Below are 13,345 nucleotides of genomic sequence, written 5' to 3' on the forward strand. Positions count from 1 at the left end.
AGCATTTCACGGCCCTGCACATTCCTGGGTGGCCCTGGGGATCCCTCACACTGCCACACACTGGCCCCAAGCACTGGACCATCCAACCTTGCTAGTAGGTGAAAATCCATTCATAGACCTGAACCGAAACAAATCCATGTAAGTATAGCCAACATGTGCTGTTCAAGGACCTGTGTGTATGTGTGTGTGTGTGTGAGTGACTGTGAGTGTGAATGTGTGTAATTGTGTGTGAAAGTCTGTGTGAATGCATGTGAGAATGTATGAGTCTATATGAAGGTATGTGTATGAGTGCGTCTGCATATGTGTAAGTGCATGTGTGTCTGAGTGTGTGAGTCTGTGTGCATGTGCGTGTGAATGTGTGTGAGCGCATGTTTGTGTGCCTGTGTGTGGTGCATGTGTGTGAGTGCATGTGTATGTGAGTGCATGTGTGTGAATGTGTCTGAATGTGTGTGTGAGTGTGTGTGTGTGTGTGTATGTGTGTGTGTGTGTATTATGCCAGGAAAGGAACCCAGGGCACGGGTCTCCATCACACACACAGGCCAGTGCTATCCAGCTGAGCAGTGGTCGCATCCCTTTGCTTTTCCATTATAGACATTGAGAGCTGAACTCTCCCTCTTGACGCTGAGTTAGACGCGTCCCACGAGTGATGATGTGCCGTCATTTTATCTTTACTTAGCTTGAAGTGTTTTTCTCCTTCTCCTTCTTCTCTTTCTCCTCCCTCTCCTCCTCCCCCTCCTCCTTCTAATTGACCCGGGACTCGCCCTGTGTGAGGCAAGTGCCTAACCCCGTGCTATCTCTCCAGTCCTTTGATTGCTAATCTTAATTGTTCCTTGAATTGATCCCACCTAGTAATCAGTTTGCTGGTAACGATGCGTCCTGAGTCAGTTCTCTTCGCTGGTGGCAGTCAGTCAGGCCTAGTTCCCCTTCGCTCTAATACCCCACACAATGCCACAATGCCACAGCAAGGCCAGAGATACGGGCCACTGACACCCGATACTGGTAGGGGCAGTGGAGCGTTGGTGTGTGTGTGTGTGTGTGTGTGTGTGTGTGTGTGTGTGTGTGTGCGCATTGGAGGAAGGTGGAGAGCAAAGCAGCCACCGCTCATCCATCACCGTGAAAAGAGCAGCTGGCAAGTGAGGGGGTTTTTGATGAAGCCCGTCCAAAGGTTTCCGTGTGCCCGTCCGGGTGCTTCTCTCCCCATGAGCCCCGAGCGTGTCAAGGGCTCCATTCACATCCTTCTGGCAGCGGCTGCCCTGATGCTATCCCAGGCCCCCTGCGAACCCTGTGCTGCCCAGGCTGGAGGCCAGGACTGGCTCCCTGCCTGGCCTCAGCACTCCGAGCAGTGCTCGGGCCACTGTCCACTCATACTCAGTCCCAACGGCATGGCTGGGAGTTACTTCCAGAACAGGGACCCCCACCACCCACCCAGAGAGGAGGGACAGCAGGTCCCCCACCAGTCTCAGACACAGAAACCCACTTTTTCTGTGATTGTCTTTGGGTCACACCTGGCATGACTCCTGGCTCTGTATTCAGGAATCTTCTTGGTGGGGCTCGGGGGACCATGTGGAATGCTGGGATTGAATCTGGGTTGGCCGCATGCAAGGCAAACACCTTACCTCTGTCCTGTGGCTCTGTTTTCCCGAGCGAAACTCACCTTTTAGTCATTGCAGCCGCTCCTCATCCACCCTCCAAGACCGCTGCTTGGGAAACCCCACAGAACAGCCGAGCCCTGAGGCGGGAATCACTGGGGTACAGGAGAGAGCAGAGGGGATGCCCATCAGGATCTCTCTGGGCTGCTCTTAGCGGCTATGGACCTTGGAACACTTATTCGTCTCCTCTCTGGGCCTCCATGTCCCCTCTGACGGATGGGTCCGTGCCGGCACAGGCCTCGCAGGATTAGATCAGGGGAAGGTCCTGGCCTGACCAGGGCTCTGCAGTGGCTCTGGGAAGTGGGGAAGGACTGAAGCAGAAACCGGCCGGCACCTCTGTCCCCTAGGGTACCAGCGAGTGCCTCTTCACTTGGGCCCAGCAGGATGGCACAGTTGGTCCAGGCGAGGAAACCTGGCAGGCACAAGGGGGCTCCCCTCCAAGGCCAGGCCAGCCTCCCCGTCCTGAAGGCGTCTGCACCCCGACAGCACAGAGCTGGCTCGGGCACCACCCATCCACGCTGCTGGGAGGTAACGATGCCAGCTGGACACTCTGTTCTCAACCAATACCCCACGACCCTGTCCCTGCTTCCCGGACGGGTGACCATGGCTCAGTCAGGAGACAACCTCCCCCGCTGGCCGAAATTGGTCAAGCCGCTCCATCCCGGGGTGTCTGGCGTGCCCACTCTTACAGGACACCCCTTGGGGAAACTTGTCAGGGATGAAGGCTCTGGAGGGATGGAGACTAGCACCCACCCCACCCCGGCTTCACACGACTGGGAAGGAGGCTCTTTAAGATGCTCGCATTCTGACTGCTTGTCACATACCTGGCCGGAAGCAGGGGTTCAAGAGTTCAAGAGTGTTTGTTGAATGACCGGGTGAACATGTAGACAGGCCCCTCTCACTGGTCTGTCCCTGGAGGCTGTCCCTCCGGCACCAGGTGACCAGCTGAGCTACTGGCCAGAGACTGAGAATGTAACAGTTATGGGTCTCAGGTGTTTTTAACTGCTTGCCTTTTTAAAAAAAATTTATTTTGGGGGCTGGAGTGATAGCACAGTGGGTAGGGCGTTTGCCTTGCACACGGCCGACCCGGGTTTGATTCCCAGCATCCCATATGGTCCCCTGAACACAGCCAGGGGTAATTCCTGAGTGCAGAGCCAGGAGTAGCCCTTGTGCATCGCCAGGTGTGACACAAAAAGCAAAAAAAAAAAATATTTTGGGTTTCGGCAGGATGTGTGTGTGTGTGTGTGTGTGTGTGTGTGTGTGTGTGTGTGTGCACCCTCAGCAATGTTCAGGGGTTACTCCTGGCTCTGCACTGAGAAATTACTCCTGGTGGTGCTCTGGAGGCCGTATGGGATGACAGAGCTCGAACTCGGGTTGGCTGTGTGCAAGGCAAGTGCCCTTCCCACTGGACTATCGTTGTAGCCCTGTTCATCCTCTTTTTAAACCTGGGATCTTGTTGCCAGTTTGAAACTTGTCGCTGAGTGAGAAGATCCCATGGGAGCTCCAGGTGTGCAGGGGTGGCAGAGACCACCCAGCTCTCGGTGCCCCTCAGCCCCTCACCATGAGGTGGGGTCGCATGAGGACATTTCAGCCAGTGAGACAAGGACACAGCAGTTGGCCCTTGACCCTGCCCCTCCCTAAGACCCTCTTCCAGTCCTCCACCCCCTCTTCTCCACTTCTGGCCAAGGATGGGGGTAGGGGTATCTCTCAGCCCTGGTTGTGACAGAGCCTCAGGCTGAAAATGGGAGGGTACTTCCGGATCTGGGCGGGGGGGGGGGGGGGGGGGGGAGGGGGGCCTGCTGACCATGAAGTGGGCAGGAAACCGCTGGACGGTCATGTTAAGCTGCATGTTTCACCCACATGACAAGTTCCCACCTGGTGGGCGTGCAAGGCGCCTACCCTGGGTTTAACATTGAGACGGCCATGTCCCCCTGGGGGGTTCTCACTGGGCCCTGGTTCTGTTTTCTGAGCACTGTGGGCATCCCAGCCCATGAACAGTGCTCGAGAGTCTTTGTATGTTCTTAAATTCAGCTTCTCAAGCAAACCAGAATGCCTCAGAACCTCAGGCAGAGCCTGTGGGGTGGAGGTGGGGGCTCCAGGCCAGACTCTCAGGGATCCAGGCAGCCACGGGGCTACGGGATGAGGGGTCCATCACACCCTGACCCCTTCCCACGAGGTGCCAAGGATAAGCGTATCCCCAAAGCTTCCCCTGAGCATTACCTTGGGCCTCTCAGCCACACGATGTCGGGCTAGAACTCGGGGGAGCTTTCTGTGGGAATCTGTTTTAGGAAGGACCTGCTCGCTTATTAACATGCGCCCTTGGGGGGCCAGAGCGCTAGTACAGCGATTAGGGCATTTGCCTTGCATGCAGCTTACCCGGGTTCAATCCCCAGCATCCCATATGGTCCCCCGAGCACCGCCAGGAGCAATTCCTGAGCGCAGAGCCAGGAGTAACCCCTGAGCATTGCTGGGTGTGTCCCTAAAAGGAAAAAAATGCGCCCTTGACTTCTGAGGGAGGCGCTGGATGAAGGCCCTTGCCCCAGGCCAGCCCTGTCCCCTGTCCTGTCCGGGTGAAGAAAGGTGTGTGTGTGGGGGGAGGGAGGGCAGCCCCTCCCCTCCCCCCCCCCCCCCCCCCCCCCCCCGCCCCATCCGGGAAATGCAGGGCTGGATGCAGCAGGAGCGCAGCTGGGCTCAGAGCAGGGAAGAGGTCGCTGAGGGTCCCAGGGAGCAGGAAGCACTGAAGTTCCCCCCCCCCCCGCCCCCGCCAACAGCCTCACCCCTGCCAGATTGCAGACTGGTGGCTACCGGTTGGACAGGGCAGCAAGGCACGGGGCTTGTCTGGGTTGTTCTCTACAAGGCTGATACACTGACATCCAGGCGCGTCTTTCCTTTTCTCTTCTTTCCTTTGACTTTTGGACTCACCCAGCAGTGCTCAGGGCTTACTCCTGGCTCTGTGCTCATTAAGGGATCGTTCCTGTCAGTGCTCAAGGGACCACATCTAGTGCCAGGAATTTTAGACCTGGGCCAGCCACATGCAAAGCAAGTGCCTTACCCACTGGAGTAGCTCTTCTGTTCCTGCCAAGAGAAGGTCACAGCACAAGAGGAATCCGCCCAACTCTGGGAGCAGGAAAGTGGGTGGCAGGTGGGGACAGTGAGGCTGACCACTGGGAGCCGGGCCAGGTGGAGGCCTCCGAAGGACAGATAGAGAGACCAGGTGCCTCCAAGGCCCCAGGTACAGCCCTGACAGCAGCAGGACCGGCTGGTTCTTGTGGGTTCATGGACCAGAGCAGGTGCTGGCAGGACACAGCTGTCCCCTGCAGAGCAGGAGGGAGGTTCCCAGCAGGGGTTGGAAATGAGAGCCTGAGACAACGCTTACAGATGATGACGATTATTATTATCATTATTATTATTACATATCACCCTGATTGACAGGCCCTCAGCCAGTCATTACACTCATTCTATTCCGTTGGCTTCCTTCGTCATGTTCTTTTTCCCCTTGGCCAGAAATAGGCTCAAAGATGCACACACACACACACACACACACACACACACACACACGCAGGGGGCAAGAGGTGAAGTGGACCATAGAAGCTGCCTACAGCACCCTGAGAGCTAGTGACACCCCCCCCCTCACAGGGCCGACTCTTTCATGTGGGAGAGAAGCCTAGTATCCAAAATTGACTATTGTCTTCTTGAGTGGTTAAATCCCCCCTCATTCTTCCTTGCCTATCAGCAATAAGGTATTGCTGTGTCTCCTTTGCAGTTAATTGTAGGCAGGTGAACTATGTAAGTGGAAGGGTGGTGAGAAAATTAGGAAACATCGTTGACAAAGGAAACACGTCCTCTATTCTTCTTCCCAGATTGCTGATGTGACGGCCAGAGCCCCAGCAGCTATACTGGACAATGAGGACTAGGGCCATCTGCTAGGTGGTGAGATTGTAGTCCCGCACTGCCTACCTTTGGAACTCTATTCCACAAGAGAAATAGACTTCTTGTTTGGACTACTGAGGTTCCAAAGCTTTCTGTTTTGTGCACTTGATTCTAATTCTGTCTGATATGTTTGTGTTAGAGACAACCAGCTCCCCCCACACACACATACCCCGCTTATCCTTTTTCCTTTACCGAGACTGGGAAGATGAGAGACGGTCAGCAGGACCAAGGGTGAGACCAGGCCAAGAGAGGCTTTCCCGAGCTCACGCCAAGTCTTCAAAACAAGATGATGCGTGAACAACTTTGAGACACTTAAACTGTGGGGAATTTGGCGTGAGTTTCTGGCCTTTCTCCGGCCAGTGGAGGCTCAGCAATGTTGGATTCCTAATTCGGATGGGGCGTCTGCCCTCCCCTTCTCCAGGCTCTGCCTTTATGGCTCTCCTGGGTGCTCAGGATATGGACAGTAGCCCACATGCTGGGAATGTATGTGGTTCCGCCCTCCTGATCTCGGAGTGTCTGGGGGCTGGCAGCGAGTGAGGTCTGCTTGGGTGTTATCCTACAAGCTCGGCCTGCTGATGCGTGAACCCTAGGCAGCAGGGTAGGAGACTAAAGCTTCGAGGGGACATGCCCAGCATCCTGAGGGCTGATGCAGGGAAAGCGGACCCTACACCAGCTGCCTTCTGCGTCTGCTCTGTGCCTCTCACTTCCTAAGCCCTGCCCGTCATTTCACTGGGCTAAGCAACAGAGCCCAGCAAATAGAGCTGCCCCGGTCACATTGGATCAAATTGGGTACCCAGCAGCCCTGAGGCTCTGCAGGTCAGCCACCTCCAAAGTGGGGTCCTTTCTCCAAAATCCTCTGTGCTCGGGACAGAGTCGGCCAGGGCTCCAGGTGACTCCTCTACGTGACCCAGAGGCGGGTCAGTCTCCTGCCAGCTGCTCAGGGCTCTACCCACAGAGTCAGAGCTGACTTACTCACCCAGTTTGCTTCCAACTAACAGGCATGGAGGGTACAGGCTCCAAAGTTCAGTCCAGTCACACCCCAACCCCAGCTCCACCCCTCATGGTTGGGAGCACTTGAGGCTTGGTTTATCCACCCTGGAGTGGGTCCCATCATGGTCCCGGCTTCAGGGCCAAAAGGAGGATTAGGTGAGTTTATAGGTATTATCATTTCTCACGGCGCACGTAATAGATGCTCAATAAAGACAGCGTGCCTCGTCACATGCTCTCTATGTGTGGAATTAATGTGGTGGGGACAGACTAGTCTTTCCTGTAAGTGTTCATCACCCTTCTGGAACCCGAAGGCAGCCTGAGCCTCACGCAGGATTTTGTGCAGGGCTGGTCACAAAGACACAGAAGCGTTTCCGGGAAGGGCGAGTGACCCAGAGGCACGAATGGGGACTGAATTTCTGGGACTGTCCCCTCAAAGCCTCAAACATTTCTAAACCCTTTCTCTCCCCTCCAAAGGAAGGCAAGATGCGCTCCGAGACTTGAATCAAGCTAGAGAGATAGAACAGCTGGTAACCACCAACCCAGGTTCTCTTCTCTACACCATAGATATTCGCCGGAGCACTGCCAGGAGTGCTTCATGAGCAAAGAGGCAGGTGTGTAAAGCCCTGAGCACTTCCCCGGGTGGCCCCCAATTTTAAAAAATTGAATAAAAAATCAATTTGAAACGAAAAAGATCATTTCCCTGGTAGCCTGGGACGATCCAGCCTGAGACCTCGAATGGGATTTCCTGGCATCTGTCGGATATTTGTAACCTCTGAGCTGTTACAGTAGCTAGAGTGACCCTAAGGGATATCTTGAGAAGCCAGATTTTTTTTCTTTTTCACTCTGTAATCTTCTTGAGGCAAACCTTCCACCAAGGCTTTTGAAGCTGTGGTAAATGTTACTGATGCTTTTGTGACAAACTTAGGTCCTTGTATAAGGAAAGCTTGAAGCTCCTGGCGTTCTCTCCCCCTGGGATGGTCTGATTCTACCACTCTCTCCGCCTTCCTTCACCTTATTGTTGGCTGGAATTAGATTTTTTTTTTTCAAGAAGGTGATTGAGCGTTGGAATTCTTGCACCTTGGAGAATGTCTTTCCGTGTGAATGAGCATACCGGGTGGACAATGGAATCTGGGGCCAGCAGCCCTGCCCACCCCTCTCGTCAGGTCTCAGCACACTCCACTTTGATGTGGAGACATTCAGCCTGGACGGGCCAGGATCCCGGCAGAAATCAGCTGACAATCTCAGTAAATAAGAAGTCCAACCCGGGGCTCCTTTATTTATGTTCAGTTACAAGATGAGTAAGATTGGCGGCTTTAATGTATAACATGGTTGGTAACACCGTGTTTCCTAACTGGAACTTGCTAATGCTTAGATGTTATGGAGAACCGCCAGCGTTCTCACCTGAACCAAACGCTAAAACTATGTGAGGAGGTATGTGTGTTAACTTGGCGGTGCAGACTTGGGGGCGGGGAGGTGAATTCTTTCCCTGTGTGGACCCGCATCAAACCAGCAGGTCCTGATGTGGACTATATCGATGCATCCGGGTGAATACTTTAAGGGTTCAACCCCTGCCTTTGTCAACTATCCCTCAGTGAATTTGAGGTGGGTAGGGATAGGGCTGGGAGAACAAAAATGAAGGAATTATTCCCAAAGGTGTATGTAGGGGAACTTCAATATTCCCACCAGATAACTGCAGCCACTTATGCTAATTTCTAACACACACACACACACACACACACACGTGTGTGCGCGCATACACACACACAGCCCCTCACTGTTTTTTTGCCATAATGCAAATGTAGCCATTGTGCTGAGTCAGTGCGAGCCAAGAAATTGTGGGTGCAATGTTCCAACTTTATCAGGGGGCACCTGAAGGCCAAGCCCCCAGCTTCCTGACCAGGAGTCAGAGATCTCTGCCACATCATCTCAGAGTTGCCCCAGGGAGCTGAGCTCCAGGCTCCAGTCTCTGGGAAACTGCCCGTGTTGGCTGCCCTCACTTCCTGCCTGCCTTCTGCACCACCCTCCCCAGGCCTCCCAGACTTTCTTCCCCAGATAATCTGCAGGCGCCACCAGAATCTTACTCTGGACTCTGCTTTGGGGGCGGGGGGGGAGCAGTCCAGCCCAGAGCAGAGAGAGCCAAGAGCGGGGCCAGAGACTCCAGAGTAGCAACAGAAAGAATCTCTACTTCTCAAGAAAGGGGCCAAGGGGATCTGGACAGGGATGGGCTGGGAGCAAGGCACCGACTGGCTACCATGGCCCCGCTAGAGAGACAGGGCTGGCCCAGAGACCGCAAACCCCGAGAGAGCAAGAGAAGCAGAAACAGCCTGTCTCCCCCACTCCCTGTCAGGCTCCTTTCCCTGCCAGGCTCCAGCCAAGGCCAACCAGAAGTCTGAGTGAGCAGGAGCACCAGTGGTGCTCCAGCCACTCCGAGATGGGAGAGGGGGAGGGGGCGTGCTCCAGCACATAACTGATGGCCCTCCACGTTTTGGCGTTGAGGCCACATTTGACACTCAGGGTCACTGGGTTCTGGGGGCATGGGGGTGGGGGGTGGAAGGTGAACCTGGGCCTCTCACCTACAAAGCACGCTCCCAGCCAGCCACTCAGGCCCAGACTGAGTCCCCTTTATTTTTTATATATATTTTTTTTATTTATTTGAGGCTGGAGCGATAGCCCAATGGCTAAGGCGTTTGCCTTGCACGTGTTGACATGGCCAAACCGGGTCCAATTCCTCTGCCCCTCTCGGAGACCATGGCAAGCTACCAAGAGTATCTCGCCCGCATGGCAAAGCCTGGCAAGCTCCCTGTGACATATTCGATATGCCAAAAACAGTAACAACAAGTCTCACAATTTGTTGTGAGATGTTACTGGTGCCCGCTCGAGCAAGTCAATGAATAAAGGGAGGACAGTGCTACAGTGCTATTATTTATTTATTTATTTATTTTTGCTTTTTGGGTCGCACCCGGGGATGCACAGGGATTACTCCTGATTATGCACTCAGGAATTACTCCTGGCAGTGCTCGGGGGACCATATGGGATGCTGGGAATAGAACCCAGGTCGGCCGCATGCAAAGCAAATGCCCTACCCGCTGTGCTATCTCTCCAGCCCCAGACTGAGTCCCCTTTAATCTGCTTTGAAAGCAAAGTGTGGATGATCACAGGTCTGAGAAAAGAGTTTTCTGGGTATCAGAATGGAGTCAAGTAAAGGACAGAGACAGGAAGGTCTGGAGAAATAGGAGCCAGCACCCCTCTGATTTATCACAGCTCAACGATCTTCATGGCTTCAATTAACAAGCAATTTATTATTCAGACACACCTCAAATTATTGAGGGTCACTTTCAGACACGGCAATAAAGCAAATATCATGATAAAAGGAGGCACGCAGATATTTTGGCTTTGGTGCATTTCAAAGTGCTGTTCTCATTACAGTCCGTAAGTGTGCTGTAGCACTGTGGGTGTATGTTCCGGGGTAATGCACACACCTTAATGAAATGGGACTTGGACTCATGAGCACAGTCTCCTGAAAGAAATGTGATGACTGTTTATAATAGCCAGAATCTGGTAAAAACCTGAGTGCCCGAGAACAGATGACTGGTTACAGAAACTTTGGTACATCTACACAATGGAGTACTATGTAGCTGTTAGAAAAGATGAAGTCATGAATTTTACATATAAGTGGTACTACATGGAAAGTATCATGCTAAGCGAAATGAGTCCGAAAGAGAGGGACAGACATAGAAATGTTGCATTCATTTGGGGAACATAAAGTAACAAAATAGGAGACTAACACCCAAGAATAGCCGAGATAAGTACCAGGAGGTTCACTCCATAGCTTGGAGTCCAGCCACACATGCTAAGGGAAAAGGCAACTCAGACAGAGAAGGGAGCACCAAGTCAAGGGTGTTGGGAGGATCCTTCCAGGATGGGAGATGCATGCTGAAAGTAGACTATAGACCGAACATGATTGCCACTCAATGCCTCTCTTGCAAAACACAGTACCCAAAAGAAGAGAGAGAGAGAACAAGGGGGAATGCCCTGCCACAGAGGAAGGGTGGGATGGGGGGGATGGGGGGTGGGAGGGATGGTGGGACCCGTGGTGGTGGAGAATGGGCACTGGTGGAGGGATGGGTACTCAATCATTGTATAACTGAAACCCAAGCACAAAAATTTGTAAGTCTACAACTGTACCTCATGGTGTTTCACTAATAAAAATTTAAAAAAAAAAAGAAATGTGATGAATGTGCTTGCTCAAGTGGGAAGAGTTTGGTAGATGTGACATTGCTGGATTTTGAGTCTAGGTCATCAGAAGCTTCTGTGCTTCGTTGGGGCTTCTGGAACATTCTGGGGACTCGGAATCCCTGTGTAAGAAGGCCAGCTACTTGAAGGGCATGGTGCTGAAGAATCGGCCTGCAGGTGAATGCCTGGGGTCCATGCAGGAAGGCAGGGGCCGATGTTGCAAAGACATGAGCACCATGTGGTCTGTGGGGTGTGGAAGTTACGAGGTGTAGAGGGATGGTTGATGGTTTTCCTGTCAGATTCAAACTCTGATGAGAATAGTGCCTGCTTCAGAATGTCTGTAAAGACAGAACAAGATGGAGCTTTGAAAGTCATGGTTTTCGATTGTTGGTCCCGGGTGTATAACGGTTAAAAAAAAAAGATGGCTCAAGCTTCTCCTTCTCCTCTTCCTTTCTCCTTCTCCTTTCTCCTCCTCTTCCTCCTCCTCCTCCTCCTCCTCCACCTTCTCTTCCTTCTTTTCCTCTTTCTCCTTCTCCACCACACCCAGAGGTGCTCAGGGCCTACTCCTGGTTCTGCGCTCAGGACTCACTCCTGGCAAGTCTCAGGGGGTCATATAGAGTGCCAGGGATGAAACCCTGGTCAGCTGCTTGCAAGGCAAGTGTCCAGTGCACTGTATTATCTTCCTGGCCTCTACCTCACTCTTTATAGACACTATGTAGAATTGCAAGACTGAATGTGGGGGTTGAGGAAAACTTGGCAACAGTAGACGGCTTCTGAACACGTCATGACCAAAAATTAATTCCAAATCAAACGCATCACGAATCCAAGATGTTTCCGGCAGGGCCTACCCGTGCGGTACTTCTCAGGCAAAAAGGAGTGGAAAGTGGGAGAATGTTTAAGAACCTCTGTTTGGGGCTAGCGAGATAGCACCGGAAGTAAGGTACTTGATTTGCAAGGAACAGATCCAGGTCTGATCCCTGGCACCACATCTGGTCCCCTGAGCAATGCCAGGAGTGATCCTTGAGTACCCCCTGAGCACCAGCAGAGGTGCTCACCCACCCCGTGGTTCCTGTGGTTTCAGCAGTGCATGGCTCCCGATGAAGTCTGTGGACCTACTTGGTTCCTCCCTCCCACATCCGGCCCACCTGATTTACTTCCTCAGTCCGGCTTGATTCCAGCACTTTCCCTGACGCCTGTCCCCAGCATCTCCACCTGTGGACCAGGGCTCAGGTAGCTGGGTTGGGTCCCACCACCAGCTCATTGCTGTCCCCTTGGTGTCCAGCCAGTGGTGTCCAGCCTGCTCTGAGTAGCAGGAGGACTTTTCCCAGGTGAGTCTTAGAAGCTCCCCTCGATTGCCCAGTGCTCTTGGGGGCAGGATAAACCCTCACCATGTCCCACAGTCCTACCACCAGTGACACTGACGCTCCAGCCCTTAACGGCCCCTTCACACAACACTCTCAACCCCTCTTCCCTTGACTAGTTGATTTACAATGAGATGAAACACCATCCCCAGCCCCCTGGACAGCAAATCCCATCACCCTGCGAAGCTACCTGGAGCAGCGCATCCCTCACCTGAGATAAACCCTTCTCTCCCCAACTGGCTCCATCCCCACCCCCTCCACACACACTTCCCCAGGCTCTATTTTTGGTTTTGCTTTTATCACACGTTCGAACGTTTTGGTCCTAGTCTGTCATCTGCAGCCACCCCCTAGCCCTCGGCCTTGTTTCTGAGACGGAGCCGATTGGGTCCTTCTCGGTCCGCGGATCTCTTAGACTCCAATTCTACGGGTGATCACAGGGTGTGCGCAGAGTTTGGTGAACGCCGCCGTCCAGAGTGGAAGCACAAGTTTCTCGGGGCGAATGCCTGCAGGATCCTTGGCTGTGCACACTCCCTGCTCGCTTTCCCCGGGGTTTTTTCATAAAAACACCCTCCCTGGGGCTTCCTCTCCACTTCCCGACTCCCTCCCGCGCGCAGGCTGGCCCCATCCACGCCACCAACACCCCCCCCCCCCGCCCATCCTCTTCCAGCGCGGTCACCCGGTTAAACGCCGTCGGGGGCTAGAGCAGCCGCCCCCACCTGCAGGCCAGGCTGTGGGACCCCCGAAACAGGCCCGTGCGATTCTTCTCGCCCAGAGCAGTGCCGGATGCACGAGGCCCGCGTTTGCGCGCGGTTCCCGGGGCGCGCAGCGGGCGCCGGAGGCAGGGACGCGGGGATGCTCTCGGAGGCCGCGCGGGGCCAGGAGGCCGGACACCGAGCACACCGCGGGGAGGCAGGGGACGCGGGCGTGTCCCCCTCGGGCAGAGCAGGAATGCCAGGAAACGCTCAGCCGGGACAGCCGGGTGGAGCGCGGCCCGGGTGGAGCGCGGCCCGGCCGGACCGAGCCGGGGGGCGTGTCCGGGGCGTGTCCTGGCGGGCCGGGGCGTGTCCCTGGCGCGTCTGGGGGCGTGGCCGGGGCGTGGCCTGTCCGGAGGCGGGGCCGGGCCCCGTTAAGAGGCGCGTGGCGAGCACCCCGGGAAGCTGAGCCGCGAGCCCGAGCCCGCCC

This window comes from Sorex fumeus, unplaced genomic scaffold, assembly GCF_029834395.1.
Source record: "Sorex fumeus unplaced genomic scaffold, SorFum_2.1 ptg000044l, whole genome shotgun sequence".
NCBI classification, from domain to species: Eukaryota; Metazoa; Chordata; class Mammalia; order Eulipotyphla; family Soricidae; genus Sorex; species Sorex fumeus.